General features: G+C 51.4%; 1 protein-coding gene across 14 annotated transcripts in view; it reads right to left on the bottom strand.

Moving 5' to 3' along the window:
• PLXNA4 (plexin A4) overlaps window positions 1-18293 on the bottom strand; it is a 425098-nt gene extending 406805 nt beyond the window's left edge. For 12 of the 14 annotated variants that reach the window (XM_080577830.1, XM_080577845.1, XM_080577832.1 and 9 more), the window contains exon 1: window positions 18033-18293. The gene's annotated coding sequence lies outside the window, so the exon portion shown is untranslated. Of the gene's footprint in view, window positions 1-16648; window positions 17996-18032 lie in introns of those variants that run through there. The other 2 variants (XM_080577838.1, XM_080577839.1) reach the window with 2 other exon arrangements.
• Between the last annotated feature and the right edge of the window lie 661 nt (window positions 18294-18954).

The raw sequence follows: 18954 nt of genomic DNA, 5'->3' as shown, positions 1-18954 counted from the left end.
GGTCCCAAACTCATTAATTCATAACCTCGTGAATCAAAGAATGGTTTGTGTTGGAAGAAACCTTAAATGTCATCTCATTCCAGCCCCCTGCCATGGCAGGGACACCTCCCACCAGCCCAGGCTGCCCCCAGCCCCATCCAGCCTGGCCTCGGGCACCGCCAGGGATGGGACAGCCACAGCTCCTCTGAGCAACTTGTGTGTGTAAAGTCTTTACTTTATTCCACTTTAACGTATCCTATTTTTTCTGGCCCTATGGGCTTGAAAAGAGGTTGTTAAGAGATCTCAGAAGGCTGCCTAGTCCGTATTTCTTCCCCAAAGTTCACCATCTCTAAATTCCAGGTGTCTTCTGCAGATATGAGTTTGCTACAAAATGTAACTTCTTTACAGATGGAAAACTACAGTGGAAAATAGACATTTTCTGAACAGTATTAATCTACTGCATGCTTTACTTGGTTCTCCTTAGCAAATGTAATAAAAACTGCATTAAAATTGCTTGCAAATTGCAACTGTACTGCCATAAAACACTTTTTGTCAAGTTCTAAGCAAACCAGGCCTCAACACAGCTTCTGTGTTCAGAGATTCCCCCTAAGAAAAAATGTCTGAGTTGAGCCCAAACGAAAGATGCCTTTCGGAGGACTTCCCCTCAGAGTGCTTTGGCTAAAACCTTCCATCCCCACTTGACTTGGAGTTTTTTGAGATGTCACCCGACCCAAAAGGCAAACAAAGTGGCAAGGCTCTGATGGAGAGCCCGATGCTTGCTCTAACAGAGACATCCAGCTGAGACACAATTTCAAGCCCAGCAGCAGCAAGGGGGATTGACTACTTGTTCTGCTGATAGCTGTAATGAGGCGGTATGGACACAGCCCTGATAAGCAGCAGCTTTGTGATCATTTTGGGGGGAAAAAAAAAGAAAAAACAGCAGTTAGACATCCATCCCTGAAGTCAGTACTACCACAGTCCCACGAAGCCCCATTTTACAGGCTGGGAAGAAGACAAAGGAAGACCACAAACAGCACTTTCAGCAGAGAATCAATAGCACAACTCCTCCTCTTCCAAATGAATAATAACAACAACAATAATAATATTAGCAAACTATTGCAAACTTGTCCATAATTTTCTCTTCCAGCGGCTCTTTTCGCTGCAAGGCAGAGGACAACCTAGCTGCTGCCAAGACATACATAGGCCAATGGGAAGTTATTCTTAGAGCCCTGCCCAGCTGTTGCTGCAGGATAACTAACTCCTAATTACGCCTCGAGATATCGCTGAACAAGACAGGACACCTATGGCCAGGATTTGATCTAGACAAGAGACCAAATTGTGCTAATACAGGCCAAAAAAGATAATCACATGCTGTTTGTTAACAGGAAGATTAGAAGAGAGCTGGTGTTGTATATGTACACACAGGCTGCATTTGCAAGGGGAAACACAAATGTGTCCTGTACAGCATACAGGCATTTATTTTTGCACAGAATTAGGCAGTTTCTCTACACCCAGTTCAGGGCAGGTATGCATACATAATTACACCAAGCATTAAGAGCAACACCTATAGCTCAGGTTGCCTGACATGTTCTATAGTAGGACTCGGTTTTAAGGTCCTCATTACCTTGACAGACATTAACTGCTCAGTGGACAATTTCCCCAGCTCGGTATCTGCCTCGGGCTAACATCTCTGGAGAAAGTTGCATTCACAATTGCTTGGGCAATTCTGAGAACTAAATTAGGAGAAAAGTTTTTGCAAGTTAATAATATTTTTGTGCGTGTTCGACCTTGGTTACATTCCTTCTACTGTTTTACTGGAAAGATTCCTTGCTTTGGAGCAGGTAGTCATAACTGGGAGAGTCCTCTCCTGCTGTCAAGGGGATCTTCTGGATATGCCTGAAAGTGTTTAAATTTGACCAGGTTACAGCACCTAATAATCGGTAAGTCACAGGTAGAGGATTTGCCTTTGCCACCACTCCCAGGACGGATCAGATGGCACTTGGGCTACCACCATAGGATGAGTAAAACATGCTCAACATCAGGGATGAAGGGACTAAGCAGGTTTTCCCTACACTTATTCACTGTGTCAGCCGGAGGCTGCTATGGTGCTAAGCACTGCTGCAAAGGAAAACTCTTCTGTGCTCCCTGATGGAGTTATGCTGCAGCTCAGCTTAATTAACCCAACTGGCAAGCAAAAGAGGAGGAGGCTGTGACACAAGGAAGGGAAGGCTGGAAGAGGAGGAGGGAGAAAAAAAAAAACTGGGTAGAGACAATTTAGTAAAAGGGATATGAGAAGAGACTGGGACACGTGGGCAGATTGCAGATTTGCAAGTTCTGTAAGAACTAAAACATTCCCCCTTCATGAACAGTGCATTGATCCCACAGCTCCTGACTCTCCAGATTCCCCTGAGATGGGCTTCCTCCAGCTACTGACACATCTGAGGTCAAATCAGTTATACAAGATTAAAGTTCGGGGGAGAAAACTCCGTTTTTGGCTTGCTCGTGAGCTTAGAAAACGTGTATTAAAACAAGAGGTGCAAAGGCAAGAAATAAAAAGAGGGGGTAAAAAAGAGCAAGGTAACTGCTGAAGTTTAGAAACAAACAATATTCCATAATGCATGGAATATTCCTGAGCCATTCTATGTGTGTTAAGTAGAGGCTGCATGAGCAAAGGACAATCCGATCCCCTTCCAACTCCTTCTCAACACCAATATTTAACACCAAGCCTAGAATGTGTTACCACATCATGAGACTTCACAGAATCAGGAGCAGCAGCTCTCACTTACAGACTATAACTAAATATTTTAAAACCACCCAAACTTTGGGAAGAGCAGGTGGTGCAGACCCTGATGACGTGACCTTGCTGTTATTTTGCCATGCTGTCGTATATCACACTAGCCCATCACACCTTGTCCTGAAGGACCATTTCAGCTCCTCTCGGTAAAATAACACATTGCTGCTTGCAAAAATAACCAAATATTCCTACTAATATCCAGAACCCATCTCCAGATGTTTCCATCCAGAAACACCCCAGGGAGACAGAGGTCCAGGGAGGAGAGGGCTTGGCCAAGGTGACACAGAGTCAGCACGGATGAGCCAGAACCACAGCCCACGTGTTCAATCCCCAGCTCACTGCCACAGAAACACAACTGTTATTCTGCAGAGCCATGTGTGCAGCATCAGGGGAACCTTCTTTATAGCCGATTTTCTCAATTATTTTCTCCTACGGTTCAGGTTTTAGGAACACACGCATACCCTAATGGCTCCAGAGTGGTAAATTCCCATCAGTCTTAAACCCATCCGCTCTGCAAGCACTTTGCCAGCCTCAGCAGAATAGGTGCATTACACGCTCAAGTGTCATTGTTGAAGTTGCTTTAAATAGTCCAGTGGTCACTGTACTCAGCCATGTGTCTGCACGGACGCATCCAGGGCGTCCTGAAATGATACAGGCTGCTGGCACCCAGCCTGCGGAGCTTGTGGGAGGAAGGGAGGAGGTGTCTGATCAATCCCCTCTGCTGCTAAAGCTCTCTGCAATCTATACGGGTGCATCCCCGCAGCGACAAACACTGGGAGGAGACACTGCCAGGCAGCCGCCAGCAACGGCACTCAGTAGGCAGCTTGCTGCTGCTGCAAAACACAGCTGCAAAAGGCAAATTCTCTCTTTCCCCTTCTGTAAATATCTCCCCTGGGCCAGGCTCCTGGACAAGGACGGAAGGTGCAGATGCTCTGCACTTTGCAGGATCTGACCCTTCAGTTAGCACGATGCTATCAGCAAATCAACAAGTCACCCCAGAGCAGCCACAAGGAGGGCGATTCAATTGTTTTAGCTGTTTGCACAGCCTCCCAATTGCAGATGCATCACCACAAAGCATCAGCTCTATGAGGATGGGTGTTACACAGAAAAGCCAGCACCACAAACAGTCCTATGAGCTCTTTCAGTCTGCAAAAGATAGTTTAGTGGGTTGCAATAACCAGCGGTTTCAGATCTGGATCTTACTACCCAGAAGAAAGTTGCTTGTTTGCTCAGTCAGCTGTGAGCAAAATGTCACCCCAAACTCTAATTTAATCCAGATTCAAACACCATCTGCTTTACCCTTGTCTGCTCACATACAGTCTAAAGGCACCTGTGTCAAGGGCATGGGGAAGGTGGGGGTGTGGGAAGGTCACCTCTGCTGGTGAAATCCTGGGCATTAGCAATGGAGCTTTTGGTAATAGGATGCAAGACCCGGAGAAACACCACAGAGCAGATGCACAGGTGCTGAAAGATCAAGAGCCACCGATGACTGCTCTCCACATGCCCTTCTGCTCCTCACAGTGCATCACAATGCAAGCCTGCCCCGTGTTCCCACTGCCTCCATCCCTCTGCTCCTCCCTCTCTAAGACAGAGGGAGACCCAGTATGAGAGCCACAGCTGCACTTTGAGCAAAGCACAATTCCTAAATACCATCAAAAGCATGCAAGCCCATGCCCGTGAACCCCTGCCTTTTTTGGGATGTGGACAAAACCGCTCCGATTCAGGAGCATCATCTGGGCTGGGACACGCAGCCTGAGGCTGGCGGGGAGGCTCGGGTGGCTGCAGATGGATTTTCATGACATGAGGCAAGCTCTCCGATGGGAGACTGGGCTCAAATTCGCACTGGTTTCAAAAGTTAGAGCCTGTAAATATTTTGCTCACATTAGAGACGGAGGGAAATGCAGTTCACCTTGTTGGCGGTGGGGTTAGGCTGAATGCAGCTTTGGTTCGCAATGGGTGCTGCTGAGCTTATTAGGATGGGCCTGGGGAGCACATCTGGGTTTACTTGTGGGTTTATTTGCTTTTTTTTTAAACTTACTAAAACAAAAGTTGAGCACTAAGGATGGACAGGGACTCCTCCAAAAAGCTGCAAGCCCACCTAACACCCCTTTGCCAGGTGGACCCTTGCGAGGTCAGTGCTAACAAATACACCCAGGAAACACAGGAGATGCCTGGAGCAAATCAGGCTCCAAATCCATGGCCATGGCTCAATACTATGCGCCCATCACACCCTGTTGTGTTCCCTGCAGGTAGGAAATCCCCCATCAGCTGCCTGCACGGGGAGCCAACACCTTGCAGCTGCGGTCCTGCCCAATGCCAGAGGGCTGGGATAAAAATTGTAGCGGCGTCCACAGGTGCAAAAAATGCTCTCGCAATTCAATGGGTTATGAATAACAAAATGTTTCTGCTCTGTGGCCATCTGCATGCCATCCACCCCCACAAATCCGACACATTCCTCCTGCAGCTACAATACTCATTTCGGGAAGAAAATTCTCTCTTTTCTCTGCCTTCAAATCATGCACGAAGGTAGCACTCAACAGGCAGTTTCACTGGTAGGACCCATGCAGACTAACATTGTGCCAAGCACCACGACCTCAGAACAGAGGTTTTTCTACAGAGGTGCCAGAAATAATACAAATAAACTCTTCTTCTCTCCTTGGCTTTATATCTACAGCTCCCACACATCACTACCAGCGGGGCTTTAAAACTAAAACAGACTGGGTCTACGTGGCTTGAATTTAGCCTGGAAATTTATCTCTTCTGCTGAAAGCTCTGTGTTTGCTTGATCTTCCTGCCTTCCAAGTTCTACAAGTGCCACATGTTGCACAGCTGGATTCCTGACAGAGAAAGAAAACAGGAGGGAAGAGAGAACAGATTAATATATATATATATATATACACGCATGAACGCAATGGCCAAGGTTTTCAAAAGTCACCTGCGAACTTCAGCAAAGTACCTTCAAATATCTCCAAGGGACCTATGTGTCAGAAACAGAGCTCTTGAGCTTCCAAAAACTCTGCTCTCCATGGGCAGAAGAGCAAGGAAAAGGACCTGGGGCTCTGAAGGACTCGTTGCTCTGAAGATGCTCCCGACCAGCACTTGCAGGAAAGGATCTGCAGAGAAGACTGCATCGGGGAAGGCTGCGGATAAAGCAGCCTGGAGGAAGGATAGACGTGCAGCAATAAGGGAAACACTGACTGTTAATTCTCAAGCTTGCTGGGGTGTGACTATTAAAATAATAACATGTTTGTCCAGTTCCAGGAGAATTTGTTCACCCTCAGCAGCCTTAAGAGGGGAATACCCCCAGGCTCCAACAAAACTGATGGTCTTGCACAGACGTGGGCAGCAAGGGCCCGCCATGCCAAGCGAGCTGTAAAGCAAGGAAAGCTGAAGGGAAGAAAGCTTGATCATCTGAACCAACATTTAAAAAAAAAAAAAAAAAAAGAGTAACCGCACCACGAGAGAAAATGAAGAAAACATTATTTCCTGGGAAATGAAGTATTGCACTCCTTCTGCAACAGGAGGGGGAAAAAATCAAAAACAAAGCAAACGCGAGATTCAGTTCATAAATACGGGAGAAGGTCAGCTTCCTCCTCACCAATAACTCAGTCCCACAGGAATCGAGCGTGATATTTGATATAGGGCAGACATTTGATTCTTTCCTCCGTGTAGGAAGGCCAAGACATTCATCTCCCACCCCTCCATCCACGTTCCCCACTATGTAGCGGCATCACCGCAGGCAGGTTTGGGTCCTTTCTGCCGAGCACCCTGCTTCAGCAACAACATATTGCAGCTTAAAATCCACTCCCTCTTAACCCTGACCTGAGGTTTTGTCTGTGTTTGGGACTAGGCAGTTTCTGTAATAACCTTCTGCCCACGAGGAGACCTTGGAAGAGGCAAATTATGGGTGGCAAAATAAGTCTCAGGGAGCTGCAGAAAAGGACAAACCCGCACCTGGAGACCTTTTTGCTTATTATAAAATAAAACTGCCTCTGTGTTACCAGAGAAGGAGAAGGAAAAATGGAGAGGGGAGAGAGGGCAACCACTGAATGAAACTTATGCATGGATGGGACCATGTTTTTCTCGTCCAATTCACTGTTGCATGTCTCTACATCAAGCTGTAACTTTTGCAAATACTCATGCAGGTATGGAGGTGCCTCGAAATTTTCCTCCACACACACCCATACCCAAAAGGAGGGTAGGCAGAGCAGGTGAGCATCCCCTGAGTGACCCCTTTGCCATCGGCAGTGCCTGCACCAGACCAGCACCTTCTGAAAAAACATTGAAGTAACCCAGTTCACAGGCAGCCACATTCCCAGACACAAAGGCTTTTCCAGGATTGCCCCATTTATTCCCAGTCCTCTGGCGGAGCAAGACCCCAGACTTTTTCCTTTCTTCTCTCTCCTCCCTACAAACTAGAAAACAAAATCCTTCTCCCTCCTGTGCCTGACGGATTGCACAGAAATCAAGGGATGGTGGAGGAATAAGAACTGGACTTGTCCTAAATGCCTCCTCGCTCTGGCTGTGCAGCCAAACTTCTGCTCCAGAAATCTCATCCTGGACCCTCAAGAACTTTCCTAACAGTGGACAAATTTGCAGTGACCTGAGAAAAGCACTGGGTGACCAGAACGGCATTTTCTAAGCATGTTTATTTTCCATGTGTGTGTAAAAATGCATATGTTTTATACACATAGTTACATATGCTTGTGTGCAAGTAGTCTTACCTAAAGGAAAAAGGAATTTCAGCTTCAAGTGCAAATGAATGAGAGATTTGGACAGGTGCTGGCAGTGCAATGCCATGAAAAACCCAAATCTTTCTTCCATTGTGGGACACTCAAGACTTCTTCTCTAAAAATAATTCAAAAACAGACCCAATCATCAGGAAAAAGGGTGGTGCATGCAAAAAACTGCCTTTTCTCTGGCTCATACATAACGCACAGTGCACGTGTGTATGTGTGAGCCTCGGCTGAGTCAAAGTCTGAGGGCTGCCTGGTGTCAGCCACGGACTGTGCCGACGACAGCAGTTTCTGACAGCCTTTAATCACACCACTTACAGCCTCTGGAGCAGGGGGCGGGTGAGGGAGGAGGCGAGTGCTTCTCCTGCGGGGTGAAGCCATCCCGCATCCTTTGCCAAAACGCGTTGCGTTCGCCCACCGATGGGTTCGTAATTGCAGCCCGCGCTGGGATGCGTTATCTTGAGGGGTAACAGAGGGCACAGCTGGGAGAGAAACCTGAGGTATGGGGGAGAAAAAAAAGGGGGTCCCACGGATGGAAGGACATGGGGATGCACGAGGGTGGACCTGGTGGTGGCTTGGGGGACTCAGCCCTACCGTGCATCAGGGCATCTCTGGGGGTTCAGCACTGCAAACACCCCACACATTTGGAAGCAACTGGGGGGGCAAAGAGTTATCTCTATTTCCATGCAAAATAGGAAAGAAAAAAAAAAAAGTGAGAAATATGAACAGACAGGCAGTCACACTGAGAACATGCCAGCCCCACTACCCACCTGCACCTTGATTCCTCAGCACAAACATAAGAAATAATTTCTACCAGGTCTCAAGGATGCTGGAAAGTTCAGCTGGGCTTGTGATGATGCTAAAAAATCCTCAGCTTAGTCCAGATTTGGAAGGATTTGGGAAGAGTTTAGCAGTGCACCGTGTTCTGATTATTTACTTCTCCATGCTAAGGAGAGACCTACTTCACACACTGCCTCCTGGAGAGGCGGAAAAATCAGGCATGTAAAATAAGAAGGAAATGGAAATCGATGTGATAGCTCCTTCCCCTTCCTAATGGGTTATACTTACCTAATTATGCCCGCTTGCCATTTCCTCTTCCTGCTTTCTTTGAGACATTATGCAGTAAGAAATTTGTCCTAAAAGTTGTTACTTTCATTCTGAGGCATCCCTTTGAGCTGTTTGAATGGCTAAGGCAAGCAAGGGCAGCAACACCATTATAAGGGAAGGAAAAAAATCCTTTCTGAATGGCTCTGACAGTCACTGCTTTTAGTATCCAGCTCTTGCCACATGCAGCTCCCCTCCCTCCCCTCCCTTCTCCCTCTTCCAGCTGGTCAGAGAGGTGCAGCAGCAGGGATGCCCGGTGCCTCCTGCCCTCCCTGGGTCATAGTGAAAAGCTTGACCAGGGAGGGAAAGACAAAGACTGCAAAGATGTTCCGAGTCCAGCAGTTGAAATGACAGCTCACAGCTGGTGTTTGGGGAGAGACCCAGGACTTGATGCTCTCAGAGCTGGTGGGATCCAAGGTGGCATCCCACCTTGGTATCCCTTGAACGACCTCTCTCCAAGCACATCGGTGCCACAACCAAATTTCCAGGCAGCTCAGGATGGAGAAAAATGATGGTAGAAGCAAAATACGATCCCTCTAACTCCACGTTCACATGGGTGACCCTACCAAAACATAGCAAATTTTCGTTATCTCCAGTCTCCTTCCTTTGGGGTAGGTCCCAAGTAGTGCTATGCTTAATTGCACTAGGAATAAGAGGGGGTGGCACTTGCAGAACACCCAGGAGCACAGAAAGTGTGCTCTGCTCCTCCCCTGCACACAAGAGGGTGCAGCCCAAACAAAAACACACCTTCCACACCTTGCATCCTGCCTGGGGATGCATCCAGCTACTGGCATTACACCGAAGAGCTGCAGGAATCTCAGGGATCTCAGGGGATTCTGGCAGGGGGAAGGCTGAGCATTCAGCCCCCCATCCCCATCCCTCCTTCCACCTCCAAGCTACCCATCCCAGGAAGGCCCCCAAGCCTTGCTTTTGCACCCCTGCTCTTGCACCTCAGGTGTTTTTCTCTCTTCTCTGCAGGGAGCTCAGCTTCCAAGAAGGGAAACACAAAGCCCGAGGGGATTGACTTCAAGCGATGAAACGGGCCCTGTAAAGGAAGGTGTTTTATTCCTGCTCGAGGGGGGTGCTTTAAAGAGCCTCCTTTTGTTCCCTCAAAGGCTAGGAAGGATGTTCCCCAGTCACAGGCTGGGGAGACGGAAAGCAGGGGGGGGATTCAGGGAACTTCAAGGGCCACAGCCTGCAAGCGACAGCAGAGATTGCCCCTCACATCACATGCAGGATCCTGCAGTGGTCCAGCCATTCCTGCATCCTTCCCACCCCACAGGGCTCATCCGTCTGGGGAGCATCTGCTACAGGTGCACGGAGAGCCCAGAGCAGCCCAAAGTCTGGAAAACCTGCTGAGTTTCTTCTTGATGACTATGTTTATTTTTGGTTTTCTTGTTTTGTTTTTTTGGGGAGAGGGGGGTGGTTTTTAGGGTTTTGGGGGGCAAGGGAGCACAGATTGCCCATGCATTTTGCCCTCCACCTCCAGGCTACACTGCACCTGCCCTGGCTGGAGGAAAAAAGCATCCCTGCTGCTCCCAGTGCCTCCAGACACCCCTCCATCCTCCCCTCCATTCACCTCCCAGCCCCACCAAGCCACCCCTCTGCAGCAAATTCAGCTTCCCCGGGCTGCTGGGCTGTGAAGGACAGCGGGGCAGGGGGAGGTTTCCTCGCAGAGCCACCTCTGCAGCTCTGCCAGCCTCGAGGGGAAGCCGTGAACCCAGGCACCCAGCCCTGCATCCCTCCTGTGCTGCGCAGCCAGGCACTCCCCAAACCTGTGGACATGTCTGGGGAGATGTTTAAGGATGCTCGTTGGATGACCCATCCTGCAAAACAGAACACCTGGGTGCTCAGCACCCAGACTATACAGGAGATACCTCTTCCTACTGCTGCCCTCATTCCTGGGGAGCAAAGGAAAACCCCAAAGTGGGATTTGTCCCACCCACGGCATCTGGAAAGAGATAGTTAGGGAAGGCAGAGGGATACTCCTAGCACGGCATCACCCGTGGGTTGCAGCCAGCACGGGAGCAGCAGCATCTCCCCGCACAGCCTGGTGGGGTGCCCAGCTGCAGGGGGGCTCGGGAAGAGCAGGAGCCCGGGACAGGAGCACTGGAGCAGCTTCCCTGCCTGCTAGCACAGAGGGATGAGTTTGCAGAGAGGGCAGGACTTCAGCAAAGAGCAAGGAGCAGCGCATGCAAAGAGATAAGAGAAGGTATTTACCAGGCAATCGCTACAAGGTCCTGTGAATATAGTATTTGTGATGGATGAATAGACATATTATTACAGGACTTAATGCAAACCCGTTGCACCAAATGGCGACACGCGATTACTAGTTGGGAAATAACTAAGCTCATTATAATGAAACGCTTCGCTCAAATCCCCCTCCAAAGGAAGGATCTGACGAAGGAAGGGACCTGTGACGGAACATACTGGGGGGATTTGTTTAACCAGCTCAGCCCGCTGGGCTCGCACAGCACGGTCTCTAAAGCCCGGCTCGTGGGGAAGGATAACCCCCCCGACCCGCACAGGCAGCACCTCACACCCAGCACCGGGCTCATCCTGGCACCAACCCCGCGTTTAGGAGATGAAAAGAAGCACCTTTCGCTAATAAATAATAATGCTAACTACGCGTTTCTATAGCAACTCATCACCATAGCAGCTCAGCGCAGGAGGAGGACTTAGGGCTGAATCCTGCCTTCTTCAGGGTGAGGAGGCAAGTGCCCTTCTGGGGTGGCTCCGTCGGGGGCAGAGCTGGGGTGTAAAACTATAACCACCCCTTCAGGCTGTCTCTGAGTGCTCACAAACCCCCCTCCAGCCAGGAGGACACCGTGATGGGGAGAGCGGGGCCAAAAAGAGGAGATGCCCTGTGGCAGTCACGCACCTGGAGGGGAGAAATCAGCCATGTAAATACCCCCACGTGCCCCCCCCCAGCACACGCACGGTTCAGGGTAACGCTCACAAAGCTCCACCTGTTGCTCTGCCTTGAGCAAGAATCGGAGACTTGTACCAAAATCATAACAAATCAAGCAGGCTTCACAACACACTCCAGCGAGTCACTTTTTTTTAAGCCAGTAAGTTATGCTAGTAAGTCATGCCCATTCTAATTTGCTTTTTTTTTTTAAACTAAAGTACCCAAATCTCATGGAAAAGCCTTTGATTAGCTCCACAACCAGCATGGTTATGTTCCCAGCTCACCTCCTCTCTCTTCTTCCCCCCCAGCCTAGAATAGCTCTACCCATCGCCACCTCCAGAAGCCTTTTTCCAGCTGCCAGAAGAAGGGGACATGACCCAGGGATGGGCCAGTGGCCATCGGTGGCTACTAGCTCTGTCCCCCGGGCTAGTCCTCAGGCCAGCGAGTGATCTCCCAGCCAGAGCCTCACTGGTTTTATCACCTCGTTGACCAAAAGTGAGTCATTTGTAAAGGTCATTAGGGCAAAACGCTGTGAGATGATGACAGTCACTTCTACAAGACCGGGGTGCCACAGCCCCCCACTTGATAGATTGGGAAAACAAGACTTGAAGAAGCCAAGGGACCTGCTGGGGGCTGTGGGGCAGCCCTCCGGCAAATCAAAATCTCCCCCTGACAGCCCAGAATAAGTTTCCGTAAAATAAAACAAAGCCGTGGCACACACAGAGCACTTGCTGTTCCGTCAATAGGCAATTGTAACCGGATACACCTCCTTAGTCTCTAAATGAGTTTTCTTTCCAGCACTACATTACGGACAAATCCCCGGTCACAAAACAAACAAATAAATAAATCCCTTTTCAGAATCAAGTCAGGCAGGGCCACACGTATGTGCAGTGAATCTGCCAGCCTTTTCCCAACTTCCCAGTACAACCACCTTCCTTTTGGGGGCAGGAGAGGGGTGAAGAGGAAAGAAAAGTAAAGCAAAGACAGAAGAGAAGAAATGAAGTGGCAATTTCCCCTTTAAGCTGGGGATCAATACAAGGGCTCATCCTGGTTTCTGTTTCACAGGGGCACAGCTCTCGCTGCTCAAGTCCAGACTGACACAACTCCAGCACTTGACTTATGAGCACTTCGAGATATTTTTAATTTAAATCTCGCCACAGCCGGGTACGGAGCCATCCAGGGTTTGATTTACTGCTGATTCGCCGCTCCGATCCCTATAACTCTAAACTCAGGCACCAAACAGTTTAGCGCCGAGACGCTCAAGCATCGGATGAGCATCGAGGGGCAAGTGCATGTTCCTTGCCTCGGATGCAATGAGTAAATAAATCGTGACCATTACGTGCAGTCCTCAAGTCCAACATCACATCAGGATTTCAAAGGAAAACAATATTGAGATGGAAGGACTCCACCACACTCCGCTTTCCTCCCCCTTGTAGTGTTTTATGCTCTAGGAGAAACAACAGCCGGGTCAGGGCAGCTCATTTTGCAACCATTTACATGCGTTGGGTGCAGCATCGCTGCGAGGGTTCACCGGGCATCGAGATTTATTCCCCCGGCCCCTTGCACGAGCTGTGAGGAGGGGGAAGCGTGTGAGTATATATCATGCAAATGCCTGCGACGGGAACCTGCCCCATATTATCTGCATTAGAGCCACACATTCACCCTGTCAGAAGGACAAGGGAGATTCGAGTGCCAGTCAGCTCCCGTAAATTTATGGCTGATGGCTTGGAAAGCCCCAGCAGACCGCTCGTGTATGGATGAGGCAGCTGGAGGGGAGCTCGGAGCCAGGGCTCCCTCCTGGGTCACTCCAGCCCTGCTCACCGCGGCTTTCCTTTATTCCTACGCAGACGAAGCCTGTGAACTTCAACCTCCTGCCTCGTGGGTCGGGATTTCTCTTTTACAGCCTTAAACACTTAATTGGCAGCAAGGTCTGGAGTAAAAGCAGGTCCCAGAGTTTGCAGGCAACCTCTGTCTTCCTAGCGAAATCCCCCCAAAGTAGGGTCCAAGCTACCTGTTGATAAGCAGCATAGCAGGGATGGGGGTTTCAGCCCAGTCACTGCTCCAATTGAAGCCTTCAGGCTCTCTCTCCTCCAGCCCTGAGCACTGGGGGTCTTCTCCTGGCATCAGCATTGAGGTGGAAGCAGTGGTCACCATCCTACTTCAGCAAAGATTGAGTCTCCAGCAAGCTTCATGCCACTGGAGAGCTGAGCTGTGTGTATTAGTGGTGCCTAGAATGGGATGACCATTGGGTTTCCAAAGCAAAGGATAAACTTTCAAAGTCCTCAGAGCACCTCTAAGGGTTCAAAGAGTATTTTTTGTTGGTCTGTTTGTCTTTTTCCAAAGGAAAGGGCTGCAGGATAGATGCCACCAACAGTGATTCTCACTGCAGGGGATGCAGGGCAGAGACCTGGAGCCTCTCGCCTGGCTGCCTGTTTAGCACCTTGCAAGATGTGACCAAGCAAGGAAGAGGAAAATTTCGCAGAATTGGTAATGAAGAATTTGGCCAATGAAGAACAAAGAAAACCAGAGCCAAAAAAAAAAAAAAACAAAAAACAAAAACATAACAAACAAACAAAAAAAAAATGAAGGAGTTCAAGAAAATCACTACCCAGACTGTCCGCATCACAATACAACCCATTTTTGCAATGATCACTCCATTTCCAAGGGTCATTAAAATCTTTTTATACCCAATTTTAAATATACAGAAGCCGAGCTTCATGGGAGCACAGCTGCGCCCTGGCCCACGTGCTCACCCAAGGTGAGGGTTTCTCATTTTCCAGCACCCATCTGTCATTTTAACTGCAAAAATTGCAATCCTAAAAGTGCTCTGTCCTCATCAAGCACTACTTCTGGCTGTGGAAGCGTGGTCTTGAGGGCAGGGGACCGCTCACTGCTCCCATTTCCAAAAACACCTTGGGGTTCATTTTGCATCTCATGGTGCTGAGCGAGGGGTCCCACCAGTAAATGGTGTCAGATTGAGCCTTCTGCCTCTCCGTGCCTCAGTTTCCCAATCTTTTGCAGAGGAATGAGGATACTTTCTCACTGTTTAAGTACTTCACAGCCTGAATGAAAAGCATTTGGGGAACCCTGTGTATTTATTTATGTTTTGGGTGAGGGTTTTTTGACACAGGCTTCTTGAGAACTCCAACCCTGGGGATAGAAAGTGTTTTTCAGCCCAGTGGCAGCCATGCAGGGAAGCACGCCCACCACTAGCATCCTGCAATAAGTCAGCGTGCTGCCCAGACGGGAAGTCTCATGGCCTTGGGCGCCTGCAGGGGCTGGGGACTATTAACACAAGCAAGAAGGAAGGAGTCAGAAAGAGCCCTCTGAAGCCTCTCGTCACACTGATGGGGAGCAGAAAGGGCTTTGTTTTTTGAGCCCCAAGCCATCTGAGGGCTTTGTGAAGGGGAACGGTCATACCCCAGAATAATATATTCTTTGCTGGGGGCGGCAAGACATGAGACTTTGGAGACCCACCACTGCTACAGCACAGGGCTGATGCTGGGTCTCAGTTGCTATCAGCATCATAGGGGGATTGGGGCTAATAAATCAAGAAGAGCCAAGTGACTCCCAGGACAGATGATCGCAGCATGCCACTGTGCTTGAAAATGCCTGCGCGCAATGCCAAGCCACAAACTTTGGCACCACCAGCTCCAAAACTCAAAAGCCCTACCTTCAACACCCTCCCCAGGCAGGATCCCAATGCACTAGCACGTAGAGCACAAGCCTACTGTGCCAGCGTCATCCTCAGCTTTTTAGGAAGCTTTTCAGAGTTCCCTTCCAAACAAGAAATTAATTCCTATGCAGCGTTAACCCTCGGCACACCCGAGCATCCGAAGACCTTGCAGGGCTTTTCATCCTGGGGCGCGTCGAGCGCGCAAATCAAAGCCCGGCGCTCGGGGAAGGAGGTTGGTTTTATCGCAACCCTTCAGCCTCGAGGAGATCGGTAGACAAAGCGATTGAGCAACAGGAGAAAGACGCAGCACAAAAGGGGCTCCGGCATCCCTCCTCCCCTCCTCGCTGCCAACCCCCTCCCCGGGATCTGGCTGCCGAAGCTGGCTCCTGGCTCCCCCCCGGCAGATCTCAGCAGCGCTGGCGCTGCGCGGAGCCCTTCGCCTGGCCACATCTACAGGGCTGCCCAGCACCAGGCTCACCGCGAGTGCTGGCAGGTGAAAGCATGAGGGAAAGCTCAAATATTTCCTCTCCCGGTGGAGAAGTTCAGCTTCTCTCCCAGGATTTGCGATAGCACTCATCCCTCTGCTAGCCAGGCACGCTGAACAGACTTAACAACAGTCTTCAGCGCCTGCAAGGCTGAAGCAAAAAGCTTCAGCGAGCAAAAGCTTCCCAACAGCACCGTGATTGATCGTCAGCCTGTATTTTAAAACACCCGTCTCGGACATAAACAGTGCTCAGATCGGGTGGCTGTCATTTATTTTGCATCTTATGGATATCACCGAGCGCCGCGCATTTAAGATGGGATGGAAAGGAAAAGCCTCGGACTGGTCCTTTAGGAAAGGAGACACCCCCCGAGAGGATGGGTCTGGGCAGAGGAGGGAAGAAAATCCCAGGCTTTCGTGGCAGGGCTGGGGTTGAGTATTTCAACCTGGCTGCGCACGGAAAGCAGGCACACATCTGTTGCACCGCTTGAAGCCCAGCTCCGGCGAAGGGTCCCGCACACAAACAAACACACAAACGCTTCCCGAGGCAATCAAAGCACGAACGAAATGCGGCTCTCGTCCCTGAGACCTTAAGACAGTGGCTTAGCCAGGGGGAGGAAGCACCTAATCTCGCACTGGGAGGCACACGCTGTAATTAAAATCACAGAGACCCCATGCTCCACTGGTCCCACCCGCTCACGGATTTAACCAGCTTCCATAAACAACAGCCAGGTGAAACGGAGGACAGATAAAGAAAATAAGTTAGCACGCCTTATGCCTTCCGAAATATTTGTGCAGGGCTGGTGCACGCTCAAGATAAGTCCCCAGCAGGCTGCAAGCAGTCGCATCGGCTGCAAAAATCCCCTGACACCGTCACTGTTCCCCTGCAATAAGAGCATCCTGGGGGTCCCGGTCCAAACCTCCCTCCCAGCACCGCTCTCCCCCCGACCCGATCATCCTCCCATACCCAAAACCTCACATCCCAGGCGCCGGAGGGAAGCCGCGGAAGACCCAGGTGCGTTTCCAGCCAGCTCCGTGGCACGGCTGCCGCTGGCTGCCCGGCGGCGAGGCTGCAGGGTGAAGCGGAGCCAGACGCGGGGTGGAAGTTGAAGGGAGAGGAGCGCGGCCACACGCTTCCCACCTGGTCCCTTCTGCCAAGGAGAGTCGTGCCGGTCCTACACCCGAATCCAGCAAGGCGAGGGCTGCGTCCCTTTGCCAGAGCGGGGAGCAGATGGGGCTCCAGCAGGCAGGTTTCCTCTGGGCTGGGGATGCAGCAGCCACATGCAGCCACTCCAAACCCAAACAGCGCTCAGCCCTGCTGGGGCTGAGCAAGTGGGTTTGTTTATCTGGGAGGAACTCATCTGCTGCCGGAGTATTATATTTCCACCGAAACCATGTGCGGCTCGGTGTTTAGATCACTTCTCCCTGTCTGCATAATTTAGGGGCATATGTCTGATAAACGCGGAGCATCAATAGGCAGGTTTCGGTTGCAGCACACACACACACACACACACACACGGAGGGAGGGAGGGAGGGAGGTTTTTACAGCGCTGACTCCGCAGCCGGGATTTCGGCAGCCCAACTCCCCGGCACCTTGCGGGAAGGGGAACGGCGGGGGTCCCCCCCCTTCCCAACACGGTGTTCCCCGACGGGGGTGGCCCCTCTGTCCCCCCGTCCGTCGGTCAGCCTTTTTTTGGGGGAGGCCGATCCTCCCCGAGAAAAGGGCTCTGCCTCCAGCCCCGTCCAGCTGCAACCTCGTCGGGAGAAGGAAAAGTTTGCGAATGCCTCCAGCCCGGGGGAGGCACTGGGGCACCGAGGGAGGGGAATAACCCCCCCGGGGGGGGGTTGAGGTGGCCGGGGAGGGGGTGGTTAGGGACAGGTTGCAGCGCTTAAGCCGCTTCCTCGGGGGAGAAAAGTTGAGCTTTGTGCCTGGGGAAAAAAAGCCACCGGGGACCAAAATATCTGGGTTTTGGGAAGGGGGGGGGCACGCGAACAACGCTTCCACCGCCCCCCCCTCGATGGGGATGTGGAGGGTGGGGGACACGGGGGCTCCCCGCTGCCACCCCCCACGAGCATCCTCCCGAGCTGCGAGCAGCGGAGGGGCCGTGCCCGAGCCCCCCCGGCTCTGCGGGTCCCTGCCCGCCAGCCCCGACCCCCTCCCCACGACCCGGGGGGGTGGAAAAAAGCACCGGGGGGGGGGGGGGGGGAACACACTCCTCCTGGGAGCCTTGCCCAGGTGTGCAGGGCAGGTACCGCTGCAGCCCCGCCGGCCCTCCCGGGGCATCCTCCGGGGCATCCTCCCTCCGCTCCCCGCTTCCCGAGCAGGGCGGGGGGGGGGGGGGGGTCCTTACCTGGGAAAGCTCCTGGCTTGCTTTGGGTGGGTTTATTATTATTATTTTTTAAATATATATATATATATATTTTTTTTCCTCTCCTTTCCCCCCACTTCAGTCTTCAGAGCAGGCGCCGCATTGACACTGCAGATGGTCTGTGTGTGTGTGTGTGTGCGTGTGCGTGTGTCTCTCTCTCTCTCTCTCCAATCCCAAATACTCCACGGAGGCGGAACGCGGAGAGCCCCTCTCCCTGCACTGGGCAAACCGCGTCTGGCTCGCCCAGAGGGGTGGGGGGGGAGTGGGGGGGGGGGGGGAGAAGAAAAAAACGCAGCTCCACTTCTCACTCCCCCCCCACCCCCCCCCACCCCCCCCCCTCCTTCCCCAAATCAACCCCCTCCCACCTTCCCCCGGCCCTTCCTTCCCTTCCTTCCCCCCCCCTCCCCAGCCTCTAAATCGAGCACGGAGGGGGGGACCCAGGAGCCGAGCGGGGGATGCGCTCCGGGGCCATGCCCGGCTCCGCGGCCGCCTCCTGCCCGCCGGGGAGGGCTCGCACTGCGGCTGTCTCGCCAGCCCTTCCTCCCCAGCCAGCCCTTCCTCCTCGCCAATGGTGGCTGCCGAGCGGGCTTTGACACCCAGGCTCTTTTGCAAACACGCACACACCCCTCTTTTCCCACTCCCCCCCAAAAAAAGGAAATACTCGGAGAGGTGTGGGAGCACCAGCCCAGCACGCCCGGGAGGGATAATAATAATAATTATTATTAAAAAATAAATAAAAGCGGGAATAAAAATCCTCTTACGTTTCTCTTTTTTTTTTTTTCTTTTTTTTTTTTTTTTTTCAGAGAGTGGCCAGTTGCTCCTCCTTTCCCCAAGCCCACCCACCTCTGTGAGAGGGGAGAAAGCGGAGGGGGCGAAGGTTGTCGCCGAAGGGGGACCCGAAGCT

Source organism: Anser brachyrhynchus (genome assembly GCF_964034855.1).
Source record: "Anser brachyrhynchus genome assembly, chromosome: 1".
Lineage (NCBI taxonomy): Eukaryota > Metazoa > Chordata > Aves > Anseriformes > Anatidae > Anser > Anser brachyrhynchus.
The sequence above is the reverse complement of the archived record's forward strand: the minus strand, read 5'-3'. Positions and strand labels throughout refer to the sequence as shown.